General features: G+C 38.2%; 1 protein-coding gene across 2 annotated transcripts in view; it reads left to right on the plus strand.

The window, feature by feature from the left end:
• The first annotated feature begins 14,140 nt into the window (after nt 1-14,140).
• Nucleotides 14,141-16,156, plus strand: part of LOC146002325 (uncharacterized) — a 65,967-nt gene continuing 63,951 nt past the window's right edge. Inside the window, exons 1-2 of one of the 2 annotated variants that reach the window (XM_083140040.1) lie at nt 14,141-14,432; nt 15,368-15,540. The gene's annotated coding sequence lies outside the window, so the exon portion shown is untranslated. The remainder of the gene's footprint in view (nt 14,433-15,367; nt 15,541-16,156) is intronic. The other variant, XM_083140042.1, reaches the window with a different exon arrangement.

Consider the following 16,156-nt stretch of genomic DNA (forward strand, 5'->3'; position numbering starts at 1 on the left):
AGCCGGAATAGACAAACTTGACAAAGCATATTTTCACATATTTCACGAATTTCGCGTTTTTACAACATATTTCTTCAATTTTGTTGTAATAAGACATATTTCTGTATAATTTTGTAATTCTCTCGCACATAATCGGTTTCTTCGTACCTTTGGCACAACGGATAGTTCATATTGTCGATGGCAGGATATGGAAATTACGGAGGAAGAAAGGTGCCGTCTTTTCTTAGTACGGAACAATATAATACCCCACTTTTTTATCCCGCCGACAATTGATAGCCATGCAAACATTATTGAGGCAAAATGTTCTCTCTCATTGTTGCACGGGAAGTAAGGAAGTTTCGTTCTCATTTCTTTGCCTTTTTCGCTTTTCACAAAAATCAGTCAAAAGTAAAAATAACATTCGGTACATTACAGCCTCTACTCTACTCTATCGGGTATGGGAGAAATTCGAGAGTACTGTTGTGCATATTTTTGGCTTTACTGGGAACATTTCTGATTTTTCTGACGTATTTGTAATTTTTCATGACATATTTTCCAATTTATATGACATAATTACATACATATTTTACAGTTTTATAGGACATAAAGTCCTGGGCCCTACTGATCAGCTTTACGTGTGAGTAGCTCTGAGATTAGCTACTCACTGAATACATTGGTTTAGAGAAGATTCGGTGATTGAGTTTTGTTATTTAGTATCACTTTTCTGCCACTTTAGGCTAATCGCGAAGATGAGTATGAGTGATGATGATATTGATGAACAAGATACCCACAAACAACACACATGCCCCAGACCGGGATTCGAACCTGGAACCCCAGGCGTCGTAGCGCGGTGTTCTACCTAGGTTTAGAGAAGAAAACAACGTAATGATGTTTTTATGTATGCTGTATTTCTCACCATCCGTTCGAAATAAAAATTCCTGACGGAGAGTGAATATTGGGGTCAAAACGTTACTCTGCCCCCTTTGACATACTTTCGGGGAGAAGAAACTGCCTTGGCCCCCTCAAAGTCGTCGTGTACGTTCCCAGCAGGGATCCAGGAAGCATTTTAGAAGCGAGAGCTCGGTGGAAATCGCTGACCAACTTCACTTCTGCTGACACGCACATAGCACAGGAAGTGGTGCGAGTGGGGCGCAGACGATTTGTTGATGTTTAGCTTTCCAGTTCCACCAGCATGAGATGTAGGAGGAGAGTAGTGTGTGGAGCAATCTGTGTGGGATCCATTTTCGTTCTGCAGGTAAATGTGTGTTATATCATTCAGGGTTGTTAAAGGTCCACGAACCCATAAATTCTAATGGGTTCAGCACAGGGTGCGAAATCACTGCAGATTGGTGGGGGATATATATATATATATATATATATATATATATATATATATATAATACCACTAAATATGTGTCAATTATTAAATAATCAAATTATATTATAAAATATACAATATATTATTTTGGATATCCTTAATTTAAAATTCGATTGCAAATTAAAGATTTTAATACATCACTAATGCTATGAACATCTACCATTATAAGCGTGACTAAGGGAGGAGGGGATAAAATTGAGAGACATTACGAAGATAATGGTTTCCCATACAAAATTCATATCTAAATGCTATTGCGTGTTTCCTTAATAAATTTATATACTTCGCGGTAGCTGAAGAAAGACGATGAAATAACAAGTCGGACTAATTTCAGTGTTGTGGGGATTGCTTGGTGCAGTGGCCTTAGAGATGAGGCTCTTTGTTGTCCGTTCTTTGTGCATGTTTTCGATATTATTCCAGTAAAGTGTATTTGACTCCAAAACTAATTGTTTATGTTTGTTGTTAGAACAAAAACTCTCCCCCCCGGAAAAGTTTGGTGGGGGGGGTTCAGGACAAGATCGTTGGTGGGGGAATTCCCCCTGTCCCCCTCTAGATTTCGCACCCTGGTTCTTCAACAGGACCGAAACCTTTTCCTCTCGCACAATTTAAATTCGGTCCAAGTTCCGTATTGTTTCTTTTCAATACGGAACTTGGACAGGATTTAAATTGATCACGAAAAAGTTTCCTGGATCGTGTTTAAATTGATCCGAAAAAAAAAAATGTTCTTGGACAGAGTTTAAATTCATCCTGAAAAACGTTCCTGGGCCTTTTTTTTAAAAAATTCATCCAGGACCGAATCGAAAACTTTACAGACAAAAATGTTCTTTACGGTCCAGAACCCATTTACGCTTGCTGATTTCTTCTCCTGGATCGGAATTGAATTTATTTAGAATTCTTGGACCTTTAACAACTCGGTTTTCATTAAAATGTCCTCTTGTGCTTGTGCTGCGAAACTGGCGCGAAAATTAGCGTTGGAATAAACAGTGGCGGCGCCAGAAAGTTTTGAGATAGGAGACCGGTGTGGGATGGAGGGCGTAGCAGATGGGAGTCACGCAAAAAATATCCTGAAGTTTGCACTTTAAAACAGAATATTGCATATGCGATTATATTCATAGTGAAAACATTTTCCTCTAAAAACTGGAGGATGCCCACTTCGTCCCTAGTTAGAGTCGCCGATGGAAATAAAATAAGCTATCACGTGCCAGAAATTTTGTAAGATGGTCGAGTATGTCTTCTTTGGGTGCTGGGCGTCACGCAGGGTGTCCTCCTTGTTAGCGACAAACCTTATTCTGATTACATAAACGTGGCTATTTGTTTAAGTTTATTGTAAGTCAACTTTATGCACAGAAAGTCTAATCGGAAACTGCAGTTTAAGGTGGGATCCAAACCACTATGTGCCTCCGCTGTGTGTTTTATAATGAGTCGGATTTATATTGACAAGAATTATTCGAAGTTACTACTCCATAACATAATCAGTACGTATATTGCAAAACCATAATAATAATTCCTTTATTTAGCAGGCGAGGTTCAGCCCGCTCTACCACCTAACCCATGTAGCAGTTTAAGCTAAGATATTACTGCTGTTTTGATGTCATTATTAATGGGCATTAAATACACACATTTGCAATAAATGAGTTCTTAAACACACAGTATTTTTAGAATAGGGCTATTATTTGTCGTCATTAGAATATATATCGTGGTCATGTTTTTTTATTGGACGAAGGTGAAAAGTAGGAGACCCAGAGTAGATGAGGTTGGAAACAAAGGGGGCGCGAAAAATCCACCTTGTCCGGGTGAAAATTTTATCTTTAACCGCCCCTGGTACTGTTTTAAAAGAATAAAGAAAAAAAGGGTAGCCTCTAGGTTCATTCTTTTTACACCTAAGATCAGTATTTTAAAAACGGCAATTTTTCAAAATGTGCCATAGTGTTTTGCCATGACACAGGGAGCGCTGTGATTGCATGAGGCTCAACCAAGGATTACCTATTATTACCTATATATTATCCTTGGCTCAACCGTATTCCCCCCCCCCTTCCCCCACACATGTATAAAGATTTATTGTGAACTTACAAAAGAAATAGTAGGGGAATTGTCCACCACCATTTTCATTCAGTCATCCACAATATAGTGTTCATGAATTGAAATAAAAACGTCAATAAGCAGAGAACATAATCTGTTTCCAATCATCTGAATTTCATTCTTTACAACACAGGATGTGAAATAAAAAGCAATGAAAAATGGTGATGGACAACTTGCCTACCATTATCCTTGCCCTTTACTTTGATTTGATTTCTTTTTTTTTTTTTGCATCCAAGGACTACAATTTTGTACAAATAGTATAGGACATGTCAAAGTGGAATACATAATAAATAAAGATTTGTAATTTGAACATAAAATACATATGATTAAGCATATATACTTGCATATCTTAATATTACATTAATTCTTCCAGATACTGCACCTGTGTGAGAGCAGGAGGGACCGATGGAAGGAGTACAAGGCTCCTGATGATGCAGAAAACACAGTGATAAGTCCAGGAGGCATGTACGGGGCGTTAATAAAAAAGACGATTATTACTTTCATAATGAACATGGTGAAATCCTTCTCGAATGGCGGTGGTTTCATTTCCTCTGACGACGGTGGTTTCATATCCTCTGACGACGCATTTGCCAAACCCAAGGTGCCGGATGACAGTGTGTGGGAAAGATTTGAAAATGAAAACAGTATGAAGTAATTATTAGTAGCTTTATGAATGTAGTGCAAATAAAATTTATACTTTTCACTTTGCTAATTTTACTTATACAATCAGAATGAATGCAATACATTCTGCACATTGTAGCGGGGTGATTAGTACAGCACGGAATGACGTCAGAGGTTCCAGGTTCGAATCCTGGTTTGGTTGTGGGTCTTCTCTGTGTGTGTTCCTTCATCAATGTCATCATATTAGATCAATATACGATTAGCCAAAGTGTCAGAAAAGCGAATTAAAATACACCAAATTAACCACATGTATGCTGTAAAAGCAATTTCATCAGAACTGGACAAAAAATTACAGTATTTAGACCAATGTGTGCACAGGCCACATGCGTGTATAAAATACGGATTCTGGATTCAGATATCGGTTTCATTCATTTTCTTTTTTATCACAGTATGTAGATGGAAACATCTGATTGCCGCATATAATAGAAGACCTATGTTTGATTTTCAAGGTGGTGATCCCTACATGGAGCAGCTTTGGGTTTCACACAGCCTCTAATAAATAGAAACCTGGGGGAGTAACGGTGGCCAGAGTATGGTGTTGTTTACTTGTGAGTTTTTAAGTCCACTTTATGCACAGATAGGCTAATCCAGGCCCGTAGCTAAGCAGGGGCCAGGGGGCTGAGCCCCCAACTGCTGTCAGCCCCCCTGTCACTGCCATCAGCCCCCCTTGACATTAGGTAAAACTATTTTGTATAGTTTGTTTGCACTGAAGAGTGAAAATGTAGACAGCTCACAACTTGAAGGATAAATCCACAGAACATGAACAACAGCTACGTATTACATTCGCTGATCTTGTTTATGTGCTGAAATCTAAGTAGCTGCAAGTATTTAGAAGATTAGACTTTGTAAGTTTTTCATAGGGGAGTTTCTTTATCTCTACCTTCACTGTCCCTGTCGTGAACCCCCTTTTAGACAAATCTGTGACTGTCATCATCCAAATTCTCTTCGCATCTGCATCAAAGGTGCCAAGTTTTGGGAAAGAAGGGGAGTTTCATTGTTTCGGCCAGCGGTACTGCGACAGTCCAATAAGAATAGGCAACAATTTGTTCCAGAAGGGTACGGCATAATAAGGTGGGTTAGAAACAGAAGTGTCCCTGAATGCCTCCACTACCATGATTCATGTCTGAACCAGCCAACCATCCATGACAGACATTCAGCCTAAGCATGTAAGCTGAAAACATTATTTATAAAACACACCACTGAGTGTTTTTCTTTCTTTCGAATACAACAAAATGTCAATATTGGACTCTTGCTGTTGCATCAGAAGGATATGAAGCAAACAATTATTTAACTACTGTGCTATGTGACATAACGATTATGCATTTAAATTAAAAGTTTTTTTTATTATTTTTTTTTTACTACAAAAATTGTGATGCATTGTTTTGAATTTGAACGATTGTATTTGGAATTTTGGTAGACACCAATATTTCAGAGACTCGTTCTGTCTTGGTCTTCAGGGCAGTATATTTTGGTATATGACAACATAGCACCTTTCTGAAATACATCCTATGATTGGAGACTACATACATAGGATCACATAAGGCCTCAATACAGGGATAGAATAAGTCTCTCCGTTGTTGGCGTATATAAAAAAGAAAACCCGAGCTGCAGTAGTCCAGTCGATAGAACATCCAATTCCCAGTTGAAAGTCCCAACATCGATTCTGGCAGAGGCGTCTCGTGAACGCATGCGGTTCATGCTGCGCATGCGTCAGTTGTGGGGAAAAGAACAGCTTGCTCTGCGACGATATTCATGAGCATTTCTACATTTTAATTTCTTCATATAGGAGAAGTATTTACTTTACACTAGAGCGCTGAACTAAGCTTATATTACATTTCTTGGATCTGAAGTGACGCATGCGTCAATTGTAGGAAAAGAATTATTACTTTCTTTCACTTCAGATCCAATAAATGTAATATAAGCTTAGTTCAGCGCTCTCGTGTAAAGTAAATACTTCTCCTATATGAAGAAATTAGAATGTAGAAATGCTCATGAATGTCGTCGCAGAGGAAGCTTTCATTTTCCCACAATTGACGCATGCGCAGCATTCACCGCATGCGTTCACGAGACGCCTCTGGATTCTGGGCATGGATGATCTGCATAAGCGTATCCAAGGTCACAAGCTTTTAATAAATAGGAACCGGGGGTAAAGATGGCTAGAATGTGATCACTTCACCTGCAGAAATTAACAGAGATGAATGTGTGGGACCGTACATCCACCTATGCATCTCCACATCACAATGCAATGAGCATGGGACACCTTATCTTTCCTTATCAAAAAAAAAAAAAAAAATGAGCCCAAGCAATTCATTACAAATCAACAATCTTACTTGTCTTCTTAGGTATATATAAGGTTATATAAGGTGAGCCACAGAAATTTGCTTTTGTATAATTTAACCCCTAAAGCCGGTTTGACGTACAGCGTACTGACCTACATGTTTCTACCATGGACGGTTTGACGTACACTAGAGTACTGCATTGGACCACTTTCGCTCGAAAATACTCGATCGAATTTCCCACGCTCGAGCGTGTTACGCTCGAATGTATGTAAAAAAAAAAAAAAAATAATAAATAAAGTTCTCCCCTGTACATAGCACCACGCCATGAAGCCGTATAGGGGGTAACGCCCCACACTTTCTTGATCCGGTCGTGAGTGGTGTTGATGATCAGCATCACGCCCCTGACCGCCTTTACCCCCCAGGTACCCATGCTATTCGACGCTGGGTGGGCGCCGGGGTCGCTTCCAACGTTAGAAAAGTTCCCGGATTTGAACCGGTCGGGGATCGAACACGGGATCTTTAGCATGGTAGTCAGACGCGTTACCGAATGAGCCACCGCGGCCACAGAATATCAAATATCATTTCAATGGGACAATAATCGTACAAAAATATATGTGTAAAATTCGTGCTGGTAGTTTCAGCCCATAATCATCTAAACATTTTCATATATTGCTATGTATCGATAAGATAGACTAAATTACATTTAAACATGGAGATGATGACTATGTTCACTTCAGTTTCACTGCATCTTTCACTTCACGATCTATATTTGAAGGTCACTACTACAGAAAAATTAAGCTTATACGTGAAAACTACTGGGCTTCGAGCGTATACTGATCATTTGAATGTTCGAGCATTATTCGCTCGAGCGAAGAAACTGCCCATTCCGTAAGCCATCTTATATTGATGCATATAATTGGAGAAAAATATTTACAATAGTGATCAAAATTTTAAACAAATTTAAATTATTGCATTTCTCAAAGTAAAGGTATCGGTGGAATCGGTAAGAGTATCGACATCGGTATCGGTTCAAAGTGGTATCGGCTCAGCCCTAGTTTATATCATAAAAACTATAACAAAATGGCACAATATTGCACTAAATCTTAAGATATTTATAGATGTATCGGATCGGTAAAATAATAGGTAATTTTACCGATACATCTATGTATATATCGAGCAATACCGATAGAGTACCAATTAATCTGGCCCATGCCTAGTATAAATACAATGCCTTGGAGCCAGTCTAGGACATCACTTCTTCTTTATGTCATTCATTTCTTATGGTGGATGGATACTCAATAAGTTTCACAGCTACACAAGGTACCAAACCGAAAAAGCCATCCAGTGTAGAGATCAGGCAACTATGACTATAAGAACTAAAAGTGTTAAGGGATTAAAAAGCACAGAATTTGCTGAATGGAAAGAATCAAATGCAATCTTGTCTGGTCTCAATCACAATTTCAAAATGTTGTGCAATTTCCTAACCCCTGGTTATTGTTGATGAAACAATGCTCCACATTTAATTTTTTGGATTTAGTTTCCATGGAAATGGGTATAAAATTGCACTTGACAATTTCTGTCAACATGAAATATATAATTTACTGCACATAAAATTCAGCAAATATTTCTTTGCTGAAACAGAAACTGAGTCAGCAAAGGAATATATGTTCACTATCAATAAAATGAATGATGACACCAAATTATGTTAAAAACAGTGCTCATTTCTCATGTTCTAATTTAATAAGTATGTAATAAATTAGTTTTTCAAGAATGGGTCTTATTTATCTTTTTAATTAATTGCTAGTATTAATTTGGTCAGAATTATGCTAATACCATGAAATATTATAATGTCTACTTTCTGTGCAGGTCAAGGAATAGAAAATAGACCAACACACAACTTTTCTATCATACTTTTACATTTGGTCTATTTTCTATTGCTTGACCTCAAATATTTAGAGCCGTGGTGGTCTAGTCGATTTGGTGTCTGACTGCCACACAGAAGACCCGCGTTTGATTCCGAGGGTGGGTCATCAGAATTTTTCTGGCCTTGTCCCTGAATAAAGCAGTTCTGAGGCTCACCCAGCCTCAAAATCAATGGGTACCTGAAGCAAACCTGCAGAGTAAAGGTGGCCAGTGTGTGGTGCTGATCACATCATTGCCAAAAGAAGGCCGAGATCGAAAATGTGCCTTCATGAGACGGTGCATGGGAAACTTTACCTCTTTTTTGTCTCAAATATGTTCAGTTAATAGTACAGTACTAATAGTCAATATGAGTATTAGAAGTCCTACATTAACTTATTTATAGTTAATTTAGTAATAAAAGTAAAGTGCTCCCCTGTGCTTTGCACCACGCCATGAAGGCCACCGATACCGATACTTGAAAATTCCAAAAATCAAAATACGTATGTGCAAATTTAAAAGAAAGTTTGAATACCGTGAAAGACCAATATGCCAGAAAAGTATCGGCGGGTGTCTGTAGATGAATTTCAACCAATATTTTCCGATACGATACCGTATCGGCTCAGCCCTAATCAATACCAATTATCTTTTGAGGCTTCTCTGAAAATATACCAAAGAAACTGATAACTATTCGTGACCTGCTTTATTTTTGCTTGGTTTGACCGCAACAAACACATGTACAGGAAAGTAAATGCAGGTTCTCTTTCAAATCATGATCAATGGCTTGCTTGTTGTGTACAACCCGTCTCACTTCACTATTTAATATTCTATGTTCAATATGACGACATGGTTTCACCGCAAGAGTTAATAGGGTTTTCTTTTAAAAATATGTTTGCCGAGGAAGGGAACACTGAAGAAAGTTAAAGGGTCCACAAGCAACACTTCGCACCCCCCCCCCCCCGCCGCATTGGGACCAGGAGAGAGGGGTGGGTTGAACCAGTCCATCAATACCTCTGAAAATTGATATCCTTCATTTTCAATAGGTTAAAAAGCTTATTACTAATATAATCAATAACCAAAATAAAGTTGATTACTATTCCACCATAATAATGAAAGTGAAAATGCATTGGACAAATTGTTTTAAAATGCATGAAACAGATCAAATTTCATATTCTACCACTGAATCCGCCAGTGGCGAATCCAGAAGTTACAGTTGGGAGGGGCGAATTTCAGTCGAGTGCTCTACATCTCACAGAGATCATTTGTGACCTACACTTGCACTGTTTTATATAAAGAATATATCATAATTTCTAATTACAGTTTAATTTAATATAATACATATTATATTATAATAAGAACCTATCTGTATCGTAAACAGGGTCCAGGGTTCCATGTTCTAGAGATTAGAGTATTTATTGTTTTGCAAAAAATAGGGGTCTCTGGCTGCAATAAGTGGTCGTTATTGTATGTTATCATAATTTCTCCCATTGTCATGGTAAACTGAACAATCAGATATGAGGAGTAAAGTGAATTTAAAAAGAAGACAAACACCTATTCACTCAAGGGGTCTAGGGTTCGATCCCCTTTTGAGGCACACAGCACAGTGAATAGGGTCCAAATTTAAACCGTATGGCCAGGTAGGATTAGTCTCTCTGAGTATAAAGTGGACTTCAATTAACTTTTAAAACTTATTCTCGAACCTATTAAAGTTGGTGATAAAAGGCAGAACGTTTGAGTCTTCAAAATAGAAAAGGTATAATAATATATCCAAAAAAACAGGCATTTGGGTGGGGCGATTAAATGTATTGTGGATTGTGCAATTTCCAAAAATAAAATTTTCATGTAAGACGTTACAAAATGTAAAATTTGTAACTCAAATTTACTCCCCACTTTTTCACAAAAATTCACCTCGTGCATATATCGTGCATGTATCGAGTCGCTCCTGTTTAACTCCCCATAAATTTGGACTTACACCCCACCCCCAATGGAAAATTCTGGCTAAACCCCTGCGATCCAATATAGCCTGAATAGGGGTTTTCATTATTAAAGCAAGCATCTACACCGATCCTTCTAAAAGTCAATCTAAGTATGTTATAAATTTCTTTCATGAGCACTTTTTTTCCTATTTGTTCTGGGTGTACATTTAAATAAAGGACCTCACTTACTATGCTGTGCAATTGAGAGATTTTTTACCTTCATGCAATATCCATTATACCGAGAAAATTTTACTTTTTTTCACAAGCGTATTACCACAGACGTGACACTACTAAACCAATCGGGGTTGATTTGTACTACCAGCGGTACTACTATTTTTATAATCCTAACCAATTCGCGATTAAAATTATCCGATATGCCATCTGGTGAGATTTTCAGGAACCACTCCAAGTAGGACGTTTCGCTGTGTTGCAGCCGTTCAAAGCATGGGGAACATGCGAAAAAGTAACGTCTACTCTTACGTTTTTTCCTCAAAATCGTTATGTGGGTCAGAACAAGTGAAAAGCTTCCATGTATTTCCACCCCGTGGAACCAACAAAATGAAATTTGTAAATATATCAGGGAAAACAGAACTGATTGACAAGATTGGCATAACTGAAATGCGGCAAGGGGATTACGAAGAACGCACGAGTCTGTTCACTTTATTTTCCAAAAGATGATTTTATTACCATGAAAGTAAGTTTTAAATTGTTTTTTATGAATATAACATTTTTTATTCGAAAACAATGTAGTATGCATATAATTTGGAACAGGTGCAAGTCGATTAAGTGCGAAGATGAAAATAGCTTGAGAATTAATTAATGTCTGTAATCATAATGGTAAGTCTGAAAAAGGAAATTGACATGCTAATGTTGCTGTTTCATTCAGTAAGTCAATTTTCAGTGGACTGAAGATAACCTCAATGAAATTGTTATTGTTATTATTATCCTGTGTTGTTATTAAACCAGTTCGCGCTACGACGCCAGGGCCAAAAGTGGCACAAAAAGCGAAGTAAAATAAAGCAAGTCAATCAATCAATAAACCAGCCTGCCTCTTTGGGGAAAGAACTGCAACAGCATGTTTACATTTTTTCTCCTGCCCAAGCTTTGCAATACAGGTGAATTGCAGTAGCGTAGCGTCCTAGTACGCCCATACGGCCGGCGTTCGCTGATTTAAAATTTTAAAAATGCGTAAATACTGTAAATATAAAGTAAAACGTGACTAATTATATACATGTTTGAGCATTATAAAAGCTAATTTCTCGATCCGTCTACAACGCTCCACTAACAGCTCTCGTTGTAGCATTTCTCTAATGTCTCTGCTTGCCGGACGCCGGCTAGGTTTGGCGTATAGGACCATGCCTTCTTGGAGGCAGAGAGGAGGAGGGAAAGCTTGTCGCTTGGATCTCTACAGCACGGGCGAAATGCTCCCGCCATACGCGGGCGTACGGAGCACCTGATTGGTTCTAGGGGCCATGTGACCTTTCCTGCCTTCCGATTCAAGGCGCTGTACTTCCGATGCAGACGACAGAAGTAGAATTCCTGCCCGGTTTTTCGCGCTCGTGCCCATAGACAAACCTCGTGCCTCTGCTCGTGCTGTGTGCTGCTACAATACGCAATATTCACTGACGTATCTTTAATGACCACTGCATTGTGTAATTTATCGCAAGAAAAGTGAAGTGCATTAAAAACTAAAAGAACAAAACAGTTTTTGTCAAACAAGTTGATAAAGTCCTCGTGGTAGAAGTTCAGCCTGTGGCTGCTCTACCACCTAACTCGCAAAACTATTTATTTAAAAAATATATTTTTTCGTTAGTATCTTACTGCCTAATATTGTGCGAGTGGAAATGTTTAGCATTCGTTTCAAAACTCTTAACATCGTATGATCTCTTGACAAAATTATTTTAAAATGTCTATCAGAATTCTCAAGATGCAATAAACAGTGGTCTGAAACTCTGAATTACTGATAGGCACTGTTACATCAGTAGAGTGTACCATTGTACAGAGTGTTTTGCACAGCGCGCTAAGACGCCAGAGGTTTCCGGTTTGAATCCCAGCCTACGCATGTTTGTTCTTTGTGAGTGTGACTTCATCAATATCATCACTCATATTCATATTTGCGATTAGCCAAAAGTGGTAGAAAGCTAAGTAAAATAAACCAAATCAATCAATAGTTGTATCATCCACAACAATGAAGTCTACTGTTGTTCTAGAAGCGCTTGTGATTCAGGTAGGTTTTTTTAAATTACTTGCGTCATGCCGAAAGGTTTCCTTCATTATAAAATACAGTTTTGCTACACATGTGTTATACGTGCGGAACAAAATACTCCGAATGGTGTACGGTGTTTCTGACTTGAGCAATCTAATTAAAATGGTATAAAACACCAGTGCTCCAAGCATTTGTTGCACACTGAGGCATCTTATTTTCTAGATAAAACAAGCATGGATCATGTTTTATCGGAACCCGGCTGACTTCATGTAATAAACACAATGAGATTGTGATTTTAAATAGACAATACATATGTCGGCTAATTCCATAAGTAAAGTCTTAAGCAAAAAAAAAAAAAAAAAACTTCCTTCGGACTTGGCGTTCCCATCCGAAATGCTCATGCTACGCTACTGGTGAATTGCTTTATTTTCAAATCATTTCTGAGAGTCCCAGTTACAACCGAGGTGCAGATGAAACAGCACTGCTTTCAATTGATTGATTGATTTAGTTTATTTTACTTCGCGTTTTGTGCATCTTGGCTAATTTGCGAAGATGGGGATGAGTGATGAAATGATGAAATTGATGAATGGACATTCACAAACAACCAAGCCCGACCGGGATTCGAACCCGGGACCCTTGGCGTCGCAGCGCAATGTGCTAACCACTCGGCCACAGGGTCGGGCAGCACTGCTTTCAAGAACTAGTGGCTATACATTAGTTTCGTCTCAGTTTTCCGTGTTATTTTTGCCTATCACAATTGAATGCTTCGCTCTCAGCACAGCTTCACCTCCGTTATAGTTCCTGGAATTCACATCGCATTCGCAATTATTTAAAAATATCGCGTATTTTATACGTCTCTTCCATACCAGCAATGACAACACGCTGCTATTACGTACTATAGTGGAACCACGAGCAAAACAACCTGCGCAGACCCGCGACTCCTGTGCACAGTACTCCCGCCTGAAAGGTGGGGGAGTAGACCATGCTTCCTTATGGGCCGAGGTGGAGGGAAGAAGGGAAAGCTGCGCGGGGACTTTTCGTCCTAAGGTTTTTTCCCTGTGGTCGATCTATACTACTAAATGTAAACAAAGATTTGTCCTACATAGAGCGGCCATATTCGAAGCGACACTAGCGCTCAGGTGGTAATTTTAATAGCGAATAATGAATACTTAGGCATATAACACATTCGACAGCGATGTATGACCAGTTCGTTTCTAATAACACCCATGACATCCTTTTTCTGAATTTGTTTCATTTTCCTCGGCCCAATAATGTCTTGTTTATTTATTTCCTTCTGTCTTTTTCTAAATAATTTTCGATTCCTCACGGGTTCGAGTACAGCGCCTTGGGTTCGAGCATGTTGAACAAAGTTTATTCACTTCGAGCGGAACACAACCGAAGAAAAAAACCACCATCACGAAAACTGTTGCCAGCTCATAGATAAACAAACCACTGAAGAAAATAGCAAATCTTGCTGAACGTTATCAGTTTACAAGATTACAACTAATTTGCACTAAAGTTAACGTTCATCGTATGTAATTGACACCATTTGCGCTTGGATGTGCCGAAGATATTACTAATTATTTTTAAGATTCTCTCATTTCTAAGTGGGCCTTTCCGATTGCGTAGAACGCCTTTATTGTAATCAAGGAGTCCCGGAGTTCGATGCCTGTGGAAGCACATAGTGGTTCGGATTCCACTTTAAACTGTACGTCAACTCCAGTCCCAGTTAGCCTATCTATCTGTGAATTAAGTGGACTTGAAAAAGAAGACTCGATGCTAAAAAATCAAACCAATAGGATTTCGAAAACACTTTACGTCATAAATCGTTTTTCTTTCTTGGGTGTGATCGTCTTTGAAGGACGGAGGGCAAGTAGCTTCCAAAACGTCCAGAGGATGCAGTTTTGCCTGGAAGAAATTATACGGTTCATACATATTTTTCGTCATAACTTTTGAAGGTATGCATTGTCATTATTCAACAAAAATCGTTGGTACTAATTTACTATCCTTCGGACACATTTATTCATTTTTACAGAAGGTACTACTTACAGAAATGAGTTTCTCTAAGGTTTCCAACGTTCGTCGAGGTATTTTCTTTCATCGTGGAATCTATTTGACCGGGAAATCATGTATTTTTCAAGAGAAATATCTCACTGACGCACAATTGCCATTGTTTTCATTTGCTTTCCCTACGTGAACCGGATGCTGCATACGTTTGATGATGTAACCCCCTGTCAGTGTTTCCAATCCCCCCTTTTTTTTAGCTATGCTTGCCTAACCTAACCTAACCTTATCGGAAATGGTTCGTGGGGCTATCCGTCAGCTACCCTTGCATAATGTACAATTTGCACACGTGACGAACACGATCGTAGGTATTTTTCGGTGAAGAAGGTTGGAAACACTGCACACCCACAACGGTAGTCAAGCTGTTCCCGCCATATTGTGTGTCAAGGGAGTAAAAAAAGGAATAAGAAAACTTACTCTCTATGTGAAAAATTGTGTTTGTTTTCGTGTAAAAAGCATACTGGTACCTTGAACTATGTTCCGCAATACACAATTGGTAAGTACAAACCATGCGAAACACAAAATATCCGATTTTAATGTGTCTCCGATCTATGAAACTGGTACCGAAAAAAAAATATGAATAAGTTTTGATTGTAAATACATATATAATTTCTTATAAAGAGAATTGAAAGTATTTTATTAGCAATTCTTTTGAGGTGTTCCATAAATTAAGTTAAAATTTCATGCATAAATTTAAATTCTGTGTATGTTTATTTAAATATTGACTCGCTGCGGTTGTGTTTACTTCTTCCCCTCAGTGTGAAAAAATCTTAATGCATAGTGTACAATTATTGTTCTTACTATTAACTATTATTATTTTATGTTCCAGGTATTTTGACTGGAGGATGGGTACGCTCAACACTATGGCTCAACCACAAGTAGCGGCAATGGCATTTTGATATTGCAGCGTGATGGGCGTAACACCTTGACAAAAGATAACGGACAGGCGAACAAATACATACATGGAATGTTAGAAATATAAGTTGCAGCAGGCGTCCAGTGGTAAATAAACTTCATGGTGACTGCTGACTATCGAGATTTTCCGGTTTTCATATTGGCTTGGCATTTAACATAAACATGCGTGTTTTCATTGCATGAGAGATAGAGGGAGCAAAGAAAACATAAACAGCTGGCTTATCTACATAATGATTTGTTGTTCAGATTTTCAAAAACTAAGGAAAAAAAGAAAAAGAATATTAATTGTAACTGGTTCATACGTCAGCTGCATAACTCTTGCACTTATCATGTAGAATCAAAATGTGTGATTATAAATATCTGGAAGCCCATAATTTGGGATTTTTGTAGGAAAGAAAATCACTACAATCAGGAATGCAACATAATCACCATATATTAAAATTATATTTCAGTATAATTATTTGGGTTTAATTGTCAGTGCGGCCGATGTACAGAAGTTTCGATCTCATTTTAAACTGGACTGGAAGTCCAGCCCAATCACCTTATGTAAGTGTAAAGAGAACTTGGAAAGCAAACAAACTTTAAAACATTAGAACAGCATATGCTGAACCTCTTTCGCTGAATAAAGATATGACTAAAGATATAAATCATAGTCAGTTCCAATTTTCCATAACAGTACCACAAGAAACCCTCATTCAAGATA

This window comes from Lepisma saccharinum, chromosome 18, assembly GCF_977018435.1.
Source record: "Lepisma saccharinum chromosome 18, izLepSacc3.1, whole genome shotgun sequence".
Lineage (NCBI taxonomy): Eukaryota > Metazoa > Arthropoda > Insecta > Zygentoma > Lepismatidae > Lepisma > Lepisma saccharinum.